This window comes from Bos taurus, chromosome 25, assembly GCF_002263795.3.
Source record: "Bos taurus isolate L1 Dominette 01449 registration number 42190680 breed Hereford chromosome 25, ARS-UCD2.0, whole genome shotgun sequence".
Taxonomy (NCBI): domain Eukaryota; kingdom Metazoa; phylum Chordata; class Mammalia; order Artiodactyla; family Bovidae; genus Bos; species Bos taurus.
Window position 1 is genome coordinate 38071764 of NC_037352.1, and position 14548 is coordinate 38086311.

Below are 14548 nucleotides of genomic sequence, written 5' to 3' on the forward strand. Positions count from 1 at the left end.
TCACACGGACTTTGTCACCTATTGGGAGAGACAGATCAGTAACATCAGAGAATGTCCCCAATAGCTACCTTTATCAATTATCCTGTTACATCAATAATGATGATTACCAAAGAGAAGGTAAGTGCTATAAACCTTAATAGAATTAGTGGTGTATCCATGCATGTTTGCAGGTAATGAGATGGGAGGAGGTATAAGTTTCTTATCTCTGTGATAGGGAGTTAGAAGATACCACTTGATGGATCAATAAACAGATATTTAAGTATATAAGGTCACTAATAAGGTGCTCAGTGTACTGTGTAAAACTGGGGGTTGCATCCATTTTATCATCTTTCCTAACTACTTATTCATCTCATGTTAAGGAATTGTCCAAGTTACACACTGGGACCCAATCTTCTCTAGTTTGTCTCTAATTCCTCTATTTTTACTCTAACAGCTCCAGCCACATGTAGGTATCTAGCAATGATCAGGGAGTGTGAGAGTTTGACCGAAGGTACGATACCTTGGTAGGCAGCCTTCCAGATGGCCCCCCCAGATCTCTGCCTACTGGTCTTCACACCCTTTTCAAGTTCCCACTGTGTACTAAGGGTAGTTTGTATGATGGTTAGCACATGGAGAACTGATGGTCTAAGGTGTCCAAGATTAGTTTGAAAGATGCTGTGACTCCCACTCTGCTTTCTTCCCCTCATCCCTCCTTCTGGGGGAAACACAACGCCATGTTGTGAGCGAAGCCCAGGCGATGAGGATCCGAGCCTGCCAACAACATGGAAGTGTGCTCCGAGCAGATTCTTCTTCCCCAGAACCCTAAAATGTCTGCAGCAAGGCAATGGTTGGACAGCCACCTTAGGAGAGACTGAGCTAGGACCACCAAGCTTTGCTGCTCTCAGATGCCTGACCCTCAGAAACCATGGGAAAAAAATAAATGCTCACTTGGGGGGTAATTTATTACACAGCAATAATCAACACATATGCTTAACTAGATTTCCTGCCTCTTATCAGGGTAAGGAACAGCCTAAGGTAATGCGTTGTGAAGATTCTGTTGATCTGCCTGGCTACCAGGCAACAGCTGTGATGTCATCAGGATTAGAACCCTCACTCCGAAAGGTCTTGCCAATGTGGGATGTCAAGTCCCAGATGAACAGACTGTCTTTTCTGGTAAGCACATCTATTTCTGCTTTCTTCTTTACTTCCCCAAACAAGGTCAATTACTAAAGGGATCTTCAAGCCAAAATCATTTCTTAATATTCCTTTTGTCAACAGACACACTTGAAATGGTGATTTAATGTGGATATTGGCAATTAAGAGTGTGTCACTCTCATTTCAATCCCTGGACTTCTCTCTTTAAGTTTTGGGGCCTCAACCCCAGTGCAACATGCAAGAGATGTTAAGTGTTTTTAACAATTTTTATATAGGGCTAGTCAGATATATGATTTCAGTGAGTTGTTAGTATTAAAAATGAATATATAAATAATAATCACCATTTTATAAAGCTCTATTTCAACTGAAAATATCAGGATGCATATTTGAAAAGATATTTAATTTTACTTAACGGCTCTCAGTTTCCATCCAATATAAGCCATGTAATGTGGAACAAGGGCAGTTTTGAGATAACTTTTCTTTTTTTTTAAAGCTTCTTGAGACTAATGAAATACTGCAGTTAAAAATGACTTTTAATGTTCTTTTGGGAGTCCCTGAGAACCTTTATTTTTATGTCCATATTCTCATAACCCTTATATCCTCACACCATCAGGTGGATTTTATTTCTCAAATTATTAAACTTTGTAAGAATAAAGTTCCTTTCTACCATAACTCTCTTAAATCCCCATGCCTCCCCCTTCCCTCCCCTACACAGTTGTCGGTTTAGTATATGTTACTCCAATCTTTATTCGATTACATAGATAAGTGTGTACTACAATAGGACAGCATTGTTTCGAAAGGGTTTGGTTTTGCAAAAACAATGGCTAAAAACACATTTTTCTGCAACTTGCATTTTGTTTTCCACTCCGAACTATGTCCTGGGCAACTTCCATGTTTAGTGTAACACAGTATTTTGTAACTTGATATTCCATAATTTGGCCATGCCTCCAGCTGAGGGAGAAATAGGCGTCTCCGATAATATTACAAACAACTCGATAAGTAACATCTGTATCCAGTTTGTTTACATGGAGTCCGACCACTAGGAGCTGTGATTTTTAAACAAATTATTTAACCTGTCTCAGTTGTTCATTTGTAAAGATCCCACTTCACCCAACCTTACAGGGTTACATGAGAATTAAATGAATTGACCTATTTGTGGGCAGCTCTTCGTAACTGTAACCCAAAGCCGTTATTTTCTTCCGTTAGCTTCGATCCTTCAGTTTCGGCTCCTGGGAGACGACTCCAGGGGCCGTGCGCTGAGCGTCATTTTCCAAATCAGAGTAACTCTGAACCGGGTGGGAGAATCTTCCTCTGACATTTTCCTGGTGAAGGTGAGAGGATTTTCTGACGGTTATGGCTTTTCTACTCAAAGGTTAACGGAAGTGAGCTGGACACACATTCTCCAACCCACGAGCTGCTCCTTCTACCTAGATGCCCAGGCCGGTCCCTCACCATCACGCTTGGGGTCCGAGCTCTCGGCCGAGAAGTCAATGGCAGGCGGCGCAGACACAGTCCCCGCCAGATCGCCCTCTGCCTCGCCCTTCCGCCTCGAGCTGCAGCCCAACATCCCCAGCGATGCGCGAGCCATAACTCAAACAACCCGCCAGTGCATCGCGGCTCTAAACTGACCCGGAAACTATCGCCACCGGATCCGGAAGTGGCACCTTGCGAGGCGGAAGTCCCGCCTCGGCCTCCCGCGCTCCGCTGTCGGGGGCGGGCCCTGGCCGAAACTCCGCCCCTTCTCCGTCGAATATGGAGGGCAGGGCTGGTCCAACGTGGATGCAGCCCTAGAGCTCGCAGCCAGGTGGGCTTCTCCTCGGGCGACTGCCAGGGATGCAGGGCTGGCCAGGGTGCGCCCCCGCCCGCTTGATCGCAGCCTTCGCTCCCGGCAGCCTCTCCCCCCTGCCCTGGAGAAGGCTAAAGCCCCCCGCTGACCCTCAGACCCCATTTAGGTCTTTCCTCCCCAAGTAAGCAGAACTCTTCATGTCTAACTGGTCCATCATTTCTTTTCTCCCTGGTCTGCACATTGCCTCATAAGGAAAACCCTGCAGTTAAATGGGTGAATGAATGAGTTTATTGCTCAGATGAGTACTTAAAACATTGTAATAAGTCTTGAATGACTCCCCTTAGTAAGCAAAGATTGTAAACATAAAAGCGTAGAGACAAAATTGTGAAAGGGAACTTCATATTATTTAATACCTCCCTGTTCCCAGCAGCTGTAAAGTAGCTCCTCGGGGAGCTGACACATCGAATTTGCTGCCGGGGAATCCCAGAACCAATCTTTAAAATTTTACACTGTTGAAATTATTTTATCTATTATCGTTTGGAATTACCTCAAGGCATTTTCTTTGTTATACTCACCAACGCCTTAATGGTGCATTTCTTTTCTGGAATCAGACATTGGCCTTCTAGAGGTTAGCGTAGATGAGTAAGAGTGAAAGCTAAAACAAAATCGTATCTTTGACAAAACAAAATTTTTATTGTTAATAGTATTACACAAGGAATAGGCAAACTTTTCCAGAAAACCTTTTGAGTCAAGTTCCATTTGGCCATTATACTCTGTCCCCTCTTCTTTGCCCTTTCTGGAATTAAGCACTCTTCACTTTATCCAAATCTTTTTCTATTCACTTCTGTACCTGGCCATGTGCCCCTAGAACAATGTATATTTTGGACTTTAGTTTCTGGATTCTTACTGAATGTTGCATTATTGTTCTACAACTTGCTCTATCAATCAACAATGTGACTTTGATAATTTTTGCATCACTGCATTTTATTTTATTAATTTTTAGCCACACCTCACAACATGTGGGACCTTTGTTCCCCGACCAGGGATCAAACCAGTGCCCCCTGCGTTGGAATGGAAAGTTTTAACCAACAGACCACCAGGGAAGTCCCCAATTACGGCATTTTATGTATTACTCACATGCAAAGCTTCTGTGATCGAATTAGGTGAAAATGTTTTCAGATTCCCCAGCAAGAGTGGATTTGTACTTCTGTGCAGTATGATTGCCCTCGAGGCCCCCTTTCTGACCACCATGGCCACCTTTTCATGCTGGTGTGCCCCACACTCCGCTTATCTGCCTGGTGGATCTCTCACACTTCTGTTAGGCAGCCATCCCCTGTATTTGTTGGAACCTGTAAAATGCAAAGTAATTATCCCTTCCTCATTGTGGTGTTGAATGTAATTAAAGAGTTAACATATAACTCAGACATACAGAAGATGTGCTGGGCATATAATACCATGATAACAAGTAGTAGTAGTATTTTATTATCTCTGATGTATGTATTACCTTATTGCCCTAGAAGCAACTCTTCTAAGAGACTTCATTCTGCCACAGACACTGACAACACCAGGATCAGAGAAAGCACTCTGGTGGTAGCAAAACTTCCGTAATCCTCCTTTATTGTACTAAGCTGGGATATTTTTCAGAAAGACTTGTGAATTTTCTCCAGCAGTGCTTTAAGACAATCTACACACTGAGATCTCCCTCCGTCTCTTTTACTGCTGCTTTTGCACACGCTAGCCCATCTGCCTAGGAAATCCCATGTCCCTAACCTTTTCTGGTCTCGCAGTAAATCCATGTATATACAGCTTAATGCTGGGGAATGTATGTTCTGACACTAACTGTGAGATCACAAGCGACGTACTTAACTTCTAATCTATAAAATGGAAATAGTAATTGTACCTACTTCATAGTCTTATTGTAGATAGTAAATGAGTTAATATTTTTAAACCATTTAGAAGAGGTTCCTGGGGGCATAGGCACCTCTCAGCTATTAGCTGGTAGCCAGTATTAATGCTACCAGCAAAGGCTCAGGGACCTCCCCAGTGATCCACTGGTTAAGACTTCACCTTTCAATGCAGGGGTATGGGGTTGATCCTTGGTTGGGGAGCTGAGATCCCACATGCCTCAAGGCCAAAAAACCAAAACATAAAAAAAACAGCAACAATATTGTAACAAATTTAATAATGACTTTAAAAATGATCCACATCAAAAAAAAAGAAAACAACTTTAAAGAATACCTTTGCTTAATGCTCATCCTTCCTCTTTGCTCCTAGGACACTGATCTTCCTCCCAGCACTGACGGACATCACTCAGGTCAGACACTCTGATCCTGGTGGGAGTGTCGGTTCTTTAGCCTTTGACCATTAGACTCCCTAACAGGAAGATTTCTTCTGAAAGTATATAATTTGTGTCTTCAGCACTCACCGAGGTGAGTTGGACATTCTTCCTCCTTTCTCCCCATTTCTTCCCCTTGCCCCTCTCCTTCAAGCCTGCAGTGTCCTAAGAATATAAATGTTGGGTACATATGTTAAAGTTGGTGCAGCCACAGAAGGAAACGAGAACAAGATTTGGAAGAAAGTTGATGATACGCACAGGTCCCAGAGCAGGGTCACCGCATGGCACGCAGGGGCAAGGAAAGCATTGGGTTTTGGTTAAGGGGCACAAGATAGGAGTGAGGGGAAAGCCTGAGCCCGACCTTGATTGGGTTGGGTTTTTTTGTTTGTTTGTTTGGGGTTTTAATGGGAGAAGCAAGATACAGCAGAGTGAGCAGCTTAGGACTGGCTTGTTGGAATAATCTGGAAGGCTTTACCATAGGGGTATCTCAAGTTTTCCCTGGTGGCTCAGATGGTAAAGCATCTGCTTGCAATGCGAGAGACCCGGGGTTTGATCCCTGGTTTGGGAAGATCCCCTGGAGAAGGAAATGGCAACCCACTCCAGTACTCTTGCCTGGAAAATCCCATGGACAGAGGAGCATGGTGGGCTACATTCCATGGAGTTGCAAAGAGTCAGACTGAGTGACTTCACTATCTCAAGTTGCCTGATAGCTGGCCCTGGGGTGATTTAGGGGACAGGAAATATTGACTCCTGTGTGAGGGTGAGATAAGGAAGAGGTGAGGTCTTGAAGCTTGGGACGGGTTGGTTTGCATGGGTTAATTGAACTCTGCTATCTCTATGAGTTGGCTAGCTCTGGGACAGTCTCTCCTGGCCAGCAAGCTTTTTAAGATGTCAAAACATCAGCATCGTGAAATACAGAAAATAAGAGCACGTGATCCATCAATGCAGATCTGGTTGCTTCTGCCCAGAATGCTCCCCCGCCCCAGCCCCCACTTCACCCGCCTTCCAGTTACTATCCCTCAGGTCTGTAACGAAATGTTGACTCGTTGCATTTATACATGTCACGGGACCTCACGCCCTTTGTTAGTTTGTTTGAGCCCCACCATGACAAAGTGCCACAGATGGATTTTCTCATAGTTCAGGAGGCTGAACGTCCAAGGCCATGGACCACAGGGAAAAACCAAGAGATGTCCATAATAACATAAGCTGGTAAAGAATCCGCCTGCAATATGGGAGACCTGGGTTCAATCCCTGGTTTGGGAAGATACCCTGGAGAAGGGAATAGTGACCCACTCCAGTATTCTGGCCTGGAGAATTCCAGGACTGTATAGTCTGTCGGGTTACAAAGAGTTGGACACGGCTGAGAGATTTTCACTTAAACATCTGGGGTCTTAACTGCCTGACCAGGGACTGAACCTGCTCCCCCTGCATTGGAAGCGTGGAGTCTTAACTACTGGGACCGCCAAGGGAGTCCCCACACTGCCCCAGTTTATAAGGATGCCTGTTCCTGGATTACAGTCAATTCAAGGACCTCACATTAACTAGATTACCTTTACAGAGACCCTATCTTGAAATAAGGTCATATTCTCAGGTGGTGGGAGTGATGACATGAATGTGTTGCAGGAAGGGGGACCCCTTTGAGGGCCTGAAACTGGGCTCTTGTCTAACACTCGGAAATGAATTGTCCGAGGAGACACATGTGCTGACAAAGCAAGAGATTTTATTGGGAAAGGGCACCCGGGTGGAGAGCTACTAGTAGGGTAAGGGAACCCAGGAGAACAGCTCTGCCACATGGCTTGCAGTCTCGGGTTTTATGGTGATGGGATTAGTTTCTGGGCTGTCCTTGGCCAATCCTTCTGACTCAGAGTCCTTCCTGGTGGTGCACGCCTTGTTCAGCCAAGATGGATGCCAGACAGAAGGATTCTGGGAGGTGGTCGGACAGGTGGTGCCTCCTTTTGACCTTTCCCAAACTCTTGTGGTTGGTGGAGGCTTATTAGTCCCCTGTTCCTTACCAGGACCAGCTGTCTAAAACAACTCATGGCAAATGGTTACTATGGTGCCTGGCCAGGGTGGGCGGTTTCAATCAGTGTGCTTCCGGTAACAAATGTATCTGCTGTGTATGTGTTTCCCCTAACAAATGTATCTACTGTGTGTGTCCGGGGAACACACTTTAACCTAAAACACTCCCCTCACAGCTTTCTCTTCATCTTACTAGGTTAGTGCCTCCCACTCTGCACTTCATAGCACTTCATCCGTCTCGACGTGTGCTACATCCATCTCCCATGGGTGCTAAGTCACTTCAGTCCTGTCCAACTCTTTGCAGCCCTATGATCTGTAGCCAGCCAGGCTCCTCTGTCCGTAGGATTCTCCAGGCAAGAATACTGGAGTGGGTTGCCATGCCCTCCTCCAGGGGATCTTCCCAACTCAGGGATCGAACCCATGTCTCTTATATCTCCTGCATTGGCAGGCAGTTCTCTACCACTAGCAGCATCTGGGAAATGCCTCCATCTCCCATAGCATTTAGCATACCTTCATTCTAGATGTTGCATTTTTGAAGCCAATTTCTCTTTCTTCCTCCAAGTCCCCTCCCCATAAAAGCACAGTGAAAACCCCATTAACACAAGCACTGTTTATGTGTCTCTTGGTCATTTTTCTCCGTATGATGTACACCCTTTGATGCTCAGTGGATACTCAATGGAAAATTGATGAATGAATGAAAGTGTGAACTGTTTGGAGGGGAAAGTGGTCCATGTAAATAACTATACTCATAAATTAATATGTTTGTTGCCTGGAGAACATTTAAATCATTTTTACTAATTTCCAGAAGTAATCCTCTTGGGATGCATGACATTATGCTTGTAACTTAATTAAAAGGATTTATACATTTGCCCTGTAAGCAATTTATTACATTCCATAAAGAATCCCCTTGGAATCAATTTCATCACAGTTGCAATCTAATTTGAGATACATGATACCTATTCAATATTGTGTTATAACTCTGCATTCAGCAAATATCACTCAGTTATGTTTGATCATGTTCTTCACATAAGCACTAAAGTTATTTTTTATTATTTGCTATTTTGTTTCATCTACTGTGATGAAAGTCACTGCTTCAAGCATTTCTAAGTTGTTACCGTTAAGACTTAGAGACCAATTGACTTTACATACCTATCTTTTTTTAATCAGCCAAACTTTTATACTCTAATTGGGTTTCCATTGATTGTATTGACTCTCTCTCTCATCTTATTTTTATTCTTGTTTTTGTTTTACATTGGTCCAAAAAAAAAAACAACAAGAACCATATGAATCATTATGGTAATAATACACATTATGGTTTTCTTCAAACGTAAGATATTGTTAAATATCTTTGTTGACCAGCCAGCTGCACCCTTATTTCATAGTAAACATGTTTTCACAACTTATTTCTGCTCCCTCATTTGAAACCTGAGGTTATCACATCACTGTCCATTTCTCTGTCTTCATCTTCTGACTTTTGTGTCATTCCTTTATGTCCATCGGAGAAGGCGATGGCACCCCACTCCAGTACTTTTGCCTAGAAAATCCCATGGACAGAGGAGCCTGGTAGGCTGCAGTCCATGGGGTCGCTAAGAGTCGGACACGACTGAGCGACTTCACTTTATGTTCATGGAAGGCTGTAGTCCCGACTCTGTTTCAGCCATCCTACTCCTCAGTCAGAATTATTGCTCCCAACTTCACCATCTGTATGGATGACAAAGTCACCTTGATGTATAGTTTGCACCATTTTTCAAAGAGAAGTGGGGGAACTGAAATAATAGAAGAACAAAGAGACTGGTGAACTCTCTGAAGAACTCCCTCCTCTGCTCCTATGATCGTGTTTCCTGTGTTTTCCACATGTAACATCACTTCTATATTATGCCCAAACAAAATTGGCATTAAAAAAAGAAACTCTTAACAGTGACATCAGCAAAAATGGTAGCCTATGAACCTCAAGGGGCCGACTCTCACACTGAAAATCCTGCCAAAAAAACTGTCAGAATCACCCTTATCAAAGCTCCAGAAGACAGTCAAAGGTTTTCAACAACGAAACACATGTTTAGTGATGGTCCAGAGACCAAGACTCCAAGTTCCCAGTGCAGAGGGGCCAGGCCACCTCTAGTTGCAGTGCACGGGTCTCTCATTACAGTGGTTTCTCTTGTTGCTGAGCGTGGGCTGGAGGGCTCCCCGGGCTCTAGATCACAGGCTCAATAGTTGTGATGCGGACCGGATTAGTTGCTCCGAGGCAAGTGTGATCTTCCCAGATCAGAGAAAAGCCCACGCAGCAACAGAGACCCAACACAGCCAAAAATAAGTAAAATTACTTAAAACAGTTACTAGTATGATCATTTGTAAACTCCCCTGAGACTTGAGTCTGTCTGAGTTGACTGTCATTCTTCTTAAAAAAAAAAAAAAGTATTTATTATTTATCTTGGCTGCTCCAGGTCTTCGTTGGGGCATGCAGGATGATTAGTCGGAGCGTATGAACTCTTCATTGTGGCATTCAGGAACTAGTTCCCTGACCAGGGATCGAACCCCACCCCTCTATATTGGGAGCACAGAGTCTTGGCCGCTGGACCACCAGGGAGGCTCCCTGATTATCATTCTTCAAGTCAGAAAAATGCTGAGCCTGGTGGTAGCCTCTTCCTTTGGCATCCTTCACTTTGTTCAGCTCCACGTTGAGGTATTTTTCTACTAAAGCTGTGAATTGTTTCTTTCAAATGCATATCAAGGTGAATTACACATTCAATCTTCCTTTCCTGGCTTGATTTTCTTTACCATCTCTGTCTTTGAGTCTCTGTGTCCAAGTCTTCAAGTCACCTTGCTTATTGCCACTCAGCCTTCAAGATTCAATCTCTCTGTACTTTCCGCAGGAAAAATGAAAGTTGCTCAGTCGTGTCGGACTCTTTGCGACCCCATGGACTATACAGTTCATGGAACTCTCTAGGTCAGAATACTGGAGTGGGTAGCCTATCCCTTCTCCAGGGGATCTTCCCAACCCAGGAATCGAACCGGGGTCTCCTGCATTGCAGGCGGATTCTTTACCAACTGAACTATCAGGGAAGCCCACTCTGAACTCCCCTCCCATTTACCCATGCCTTTCCAGTTGTGTTATTTTCTCCCACTCTTCTTTTCTGGACAATTGTCCTTAATCGCTTAGCTGTTTTATATAAACATCCTGAAAGCTACTTAAGGCAGGGACAGTTTGGACTAACTCATCATTTCTCTTTCCCTGACTTCCAAAATAGTACCCATATCTTTGGTTACCTAGGTGGATATTTGCTGAATGAATGCAAGTGTCAACTGTCTCAGGAAAAAGGAGCTAGACACAGCTAAGGGTTGAATGTGTGAACCAATGGCTTTATTGCCCAGATGAACATTCAGAACATTATAGTAAGTGCCACGGGAGTCCTTTCAGAAGGCACTGCATTTGTAAATTTATTTTACTCTTTATATTACAGGCATTTTATTAAGTTCTGGAGAAAAATCTCTTTGGGATCAGTTGTTTGCTTGTGTAGTTGCTAAGTTGTGTCCAACTCTTTTGCGACCCCACTGGACTGTAGCCCACTAGGCTCTTCTGCCCATGGGATTTCCCTGGAAAGAATATTGGAGTGGGTTGCCATTTCTTTCTGCAAGAGATCCTCCGACCCAAGGGTTGAACCGGAATCTCTTCCATTGGTACGCAGATTCTTTCCCACTGAGCCCCCAGGGAAGCCCTATTAGAATCTTTACAAACTAAAGTGTGTCTCTTCATTTAGATAGTCTTCCTTTGGGTCTTGCATGTTTTTCAAGCTTATTATTTATTCTTTAGTATTTTGTTTAGCTCTTGAGAGTATTTTTTTCTATTTTTCTAATTTGGATATTGCTATATATAGATTTCAGGCTCCCCAGGTGGCAATGGTGATAAAGAATCTGCCTGCCAATGCAGGAGACAGAAGAGATGCAGGTTTGATCCCTGGGTCAGGAGGATCCCCTGGAGGAGGACATGGCAACCCACTCCAGTATTCTTGCCTAGAGAATCCCATGGTCAGAGGAGCCTGGTGGGCTGCAGTCCATTTGATGCACAGAGTCAGACATGACTGAAGCCACTTAGCACGCACACACGCATATATAGATTTGACTTTTTTATTGTGGTAAAATATATATAAGATTTATCATTTTAACCATTTTCAAGTGTATAGTTCAATGGCATTAAGAAAATGCACATGCAATTGACTTTATTTTTTTTGCAATTGACTTTTTAAATAGTCATATAAATCAGTCACTTTTCTGAAAACTCTTCAACAGGTCTTATGTATTTTCTTTTATCCCCAAAGAGAAGTATAACATGCTAATGAGAATAAGGTTGTCTCCACTCGAATACAAATATCTTGCTTTGATGGTGGGGAGGGGCAGACTTCCAAAACCACGTTTAATCATTGTTTAGGATAGTATGCTTTCTTTTTTACAAAAATTTCTTAATATTTATTTTTGGCTGTGTTGGGTCTTATAGTTGTGGCTCATGGGCTTAGCTGGCCCGAGGCATGTGGGATCGAACGTGAGTCCTCGGCACTGGAAGTCTGTCTTAACCACTGGATCAGGGAAGTCCCAGTGAGGTCCAATCTTAGTGATCGGTCTAGTAGCCAGGTGAGGCTTTGGGGCAGATCCTGGAGAGCGCATGGTCTTGTGGGGTACCTGCCTCCTTCGAGGCTTCTGCGTGGTCTTCAGGTCGTGGGGGTGGGATGGGAGCGGGCCTCTTCTACAGGCCCCAGAGCTTCAGATGAGTCTGAGGTTCTACCACTTAGGTTTTCATCCTTAGTCTCAGGGTCCCACCTCTTCCTTATCAGAGCCCTGACTGTGGTGTTGGCGAGTAACCATGACTAAGAAGTTGACCATTTCTAAAGTTCAGCTCCTTTTTAAAAAAATTATTTTTAATGTATTTATGGCTGTGCTGGGTCTTCGTTGCTGTGTGAAGGCTTTCTCTAGTTGTGGCGAGCAGGGGCTACTTTCTGGTTGCGGTGCTCCGGCTTCTCACCGTGGTGGCTTCTCTTGTTGCCGAGCACAGGCTCTAGAGCACGGGCCTCAGTAGCTGTGGAAACGCCGGCTTAGTTGCCCCGCAGCACATGGAGTCTTCCGGGCAGGGATCAAACCCACGTGCCCTGTTCTGGCAGGCGGATACTCAACCACTGGACCACCAGGGAAGTCCCAAAGTTTTAGCTCCTTTTCTGTGAGCCTGAGCCTGGTCCTCAGAACTCTCTGCCCTCTGACTGCAGGTGACTGCTGCTTAACAGGCTGCTAAGCAGATCCTTCTGGCTTTGCTGTATATTGGTTAAGAGAGTGCCTAGAGGCAGTTGTTTTGCCTCTTTCAAGCATCAGTAGCCACCTAATTTCTGTTTTAAAAAATTTCCCCCACGTCCTCAAACACCAGAGAGATTGAATAAGCCAATGCACCCCCATCTACCACTCTCCCATCCACCTCCCCCAAGATAATGGTCATCACACAGCTGTCAGCATCCTAGTAAGCACCTGAAATCCTATCCTTAGACTCTGCTTCTTAGGACCACACCGGGTACCAACTCTTTTAAGCTGAGCCACGGAGAAGCAGGGCTTGAGACAATTCCAGTGCCTGCATTTCATGGAGGGGGAGTGTTTGGGGAGAAAGGGAATGGAGGAAGGACGGTCAGGAAAAGGAGTTAAGTAAGGATGCAGTCTCAGGGAGATGAGCTTGCTTCTGATTTCATTGGCTCTGGAATGGCAACTGTATCCTAAGGTTGGTCACTGTTTGAGGCAAGGTCTTTCTGAACCCTACATCAAGTGAGCCACTGGCCTAGGCTAAAAGGGGGAGGTATGTGGGCTTAACTTGCCCACGAGACAGCCCCGCATCAGCCAAGAACAGCTGTCAGAACTGGGTAACTCTGCGTTCTTAGCGGCCAACACACAGAGCAGCTGGGAGTGGTTGGGCAATAACAGCACCCACCACAGGCTCCTTCGGTATCTAGAGGCCCTTGGAAAACCTAATTTATTCCTTTGAGACACTTTTTGCTCTTTGATCACGTGATCACCTGGACTGGGAGGCGGAGCACTTGGTGTCACTTTCTGTGCGTGCGCTCAGTCGTGTCCAGCTCTTTGCGACCCCATGGACTGTAGCCCACCAGGCTCCTCTGTCCGTGGGATTCTCCAGGCAAGAATACTGGAGTGGGCTGCCATTTCCTACTCCAGGGGATCTTCCCGATGCAGGGATGGAACTCAGGTCTCCTGCACTGGCAGGCAGAGTTTTTAACCACTGAGCAACCTCGGAAGCCCCTGGTGTCAGTTTACCTCTGGCGTAAAGACAGCATTGGTCAAGAAACTAGCTAAGTAATTTGTGTAGGTCCCACAGCTTGTAAGAACAGAGGCAGAGTGAAATTTCCTTCCAGCAGCATTCACTTTGGGTTGAACTCTGGTCTGGAGGAAAATGAGTTTCTGTGGCAAAAGCCAAAGACCTGGCTGTTTGAAGGCAGGGGCTTCCTAACATCCTTTGTCAACCTCTGCACTTACATCATAGGTTTGCTACAGTAAGTGGCCCTGAAGTTCTTTAGAGGAGTAGGGCCTCTCTGTTTGTTTTCAAGGCATAGAGGAAGGAGGAGGTAGGAGAAGGCCATGGGACAACCCCGCATCTCAAAAAAATTCTGTTCTAGAGAATGCCAAGGGATTAAAAAAAAAAAAAAAATCCCTGGGGCGAGAGAGGATGAGATGGTTGGATGGCATCACTGACTCAATGAACATGAGTTTGAGCAAACTCCTGGAGATAGTGAAGGACAGGGAAGCCTAGCATGCTGCAGTCCATGGGGTCACAAAAAGTCAGACATGACCGAACGACTGAACAACAATTCTACTATATTAAGAGGCTGGTGGCAGGGGCAGTTTGTCAATAGGATGTGAAATGGAAGATGAAATCAGAAGCCAGACTTCTCATGTGGCTTCCAAAGAAAGCATTTTGAAATAATCACAAAGCTCAGGTGACAGGCACTTGACTCCTTAATTCCTTTTCCTTCTGTATTTAATCACCTGAAAGTCATCTGGAAAAGGCAAGCAAATTACTGGCTCCATCCCTATGGCTGGTCTGTTCTTACAAATCTCTTAATAGTGTTGCCAGGACCATGCAGGTGAAATTTCATAAGCATTCTTCATCAGGAAGTAAATTGTGGTGTTAATCCCCAAGTAAAGTTGCTCAATCCTGTCCGGCTCTTTGCAACCCATTAGACTGTAGCCCAGCAGGCTCCTCCGTCCATGGGATTTTCCACGCAAGAGTACTGGAG

At 44.7% G+C, this 14548-nt stretch overlaps 1 protein-coding gene across 2 annotated transcripts in view; it reads left to right on the forward strand.

Annotated features, from left to right (window-relative positions):
* The first annotated feature begins 2377 nt into the window (after window positions 1-2377).
* The window catches only part of USP42 (ubiquitin specific peptidase 42), a 56765-nt gene continuing 44594 nt past the window's right edge, over window positions 2378-14548 (forward strand). Inside the window, exons 1-2 of one of the 2 annotated variants that reach the window (XM_059881371.1) lie at window positions 2378-2465; window positions 5195-5349. The gene's annotated coding sequence lies outside the window, so the exon portion shown is untranslated. Of the gene's footprint in view, window positions 2466-2852; window positions 2939-5194; window positions 5350-14548 lie in introns of those variants that run through there. The other variant, XM_059881370.1, reaches the window with a different exon arrangement.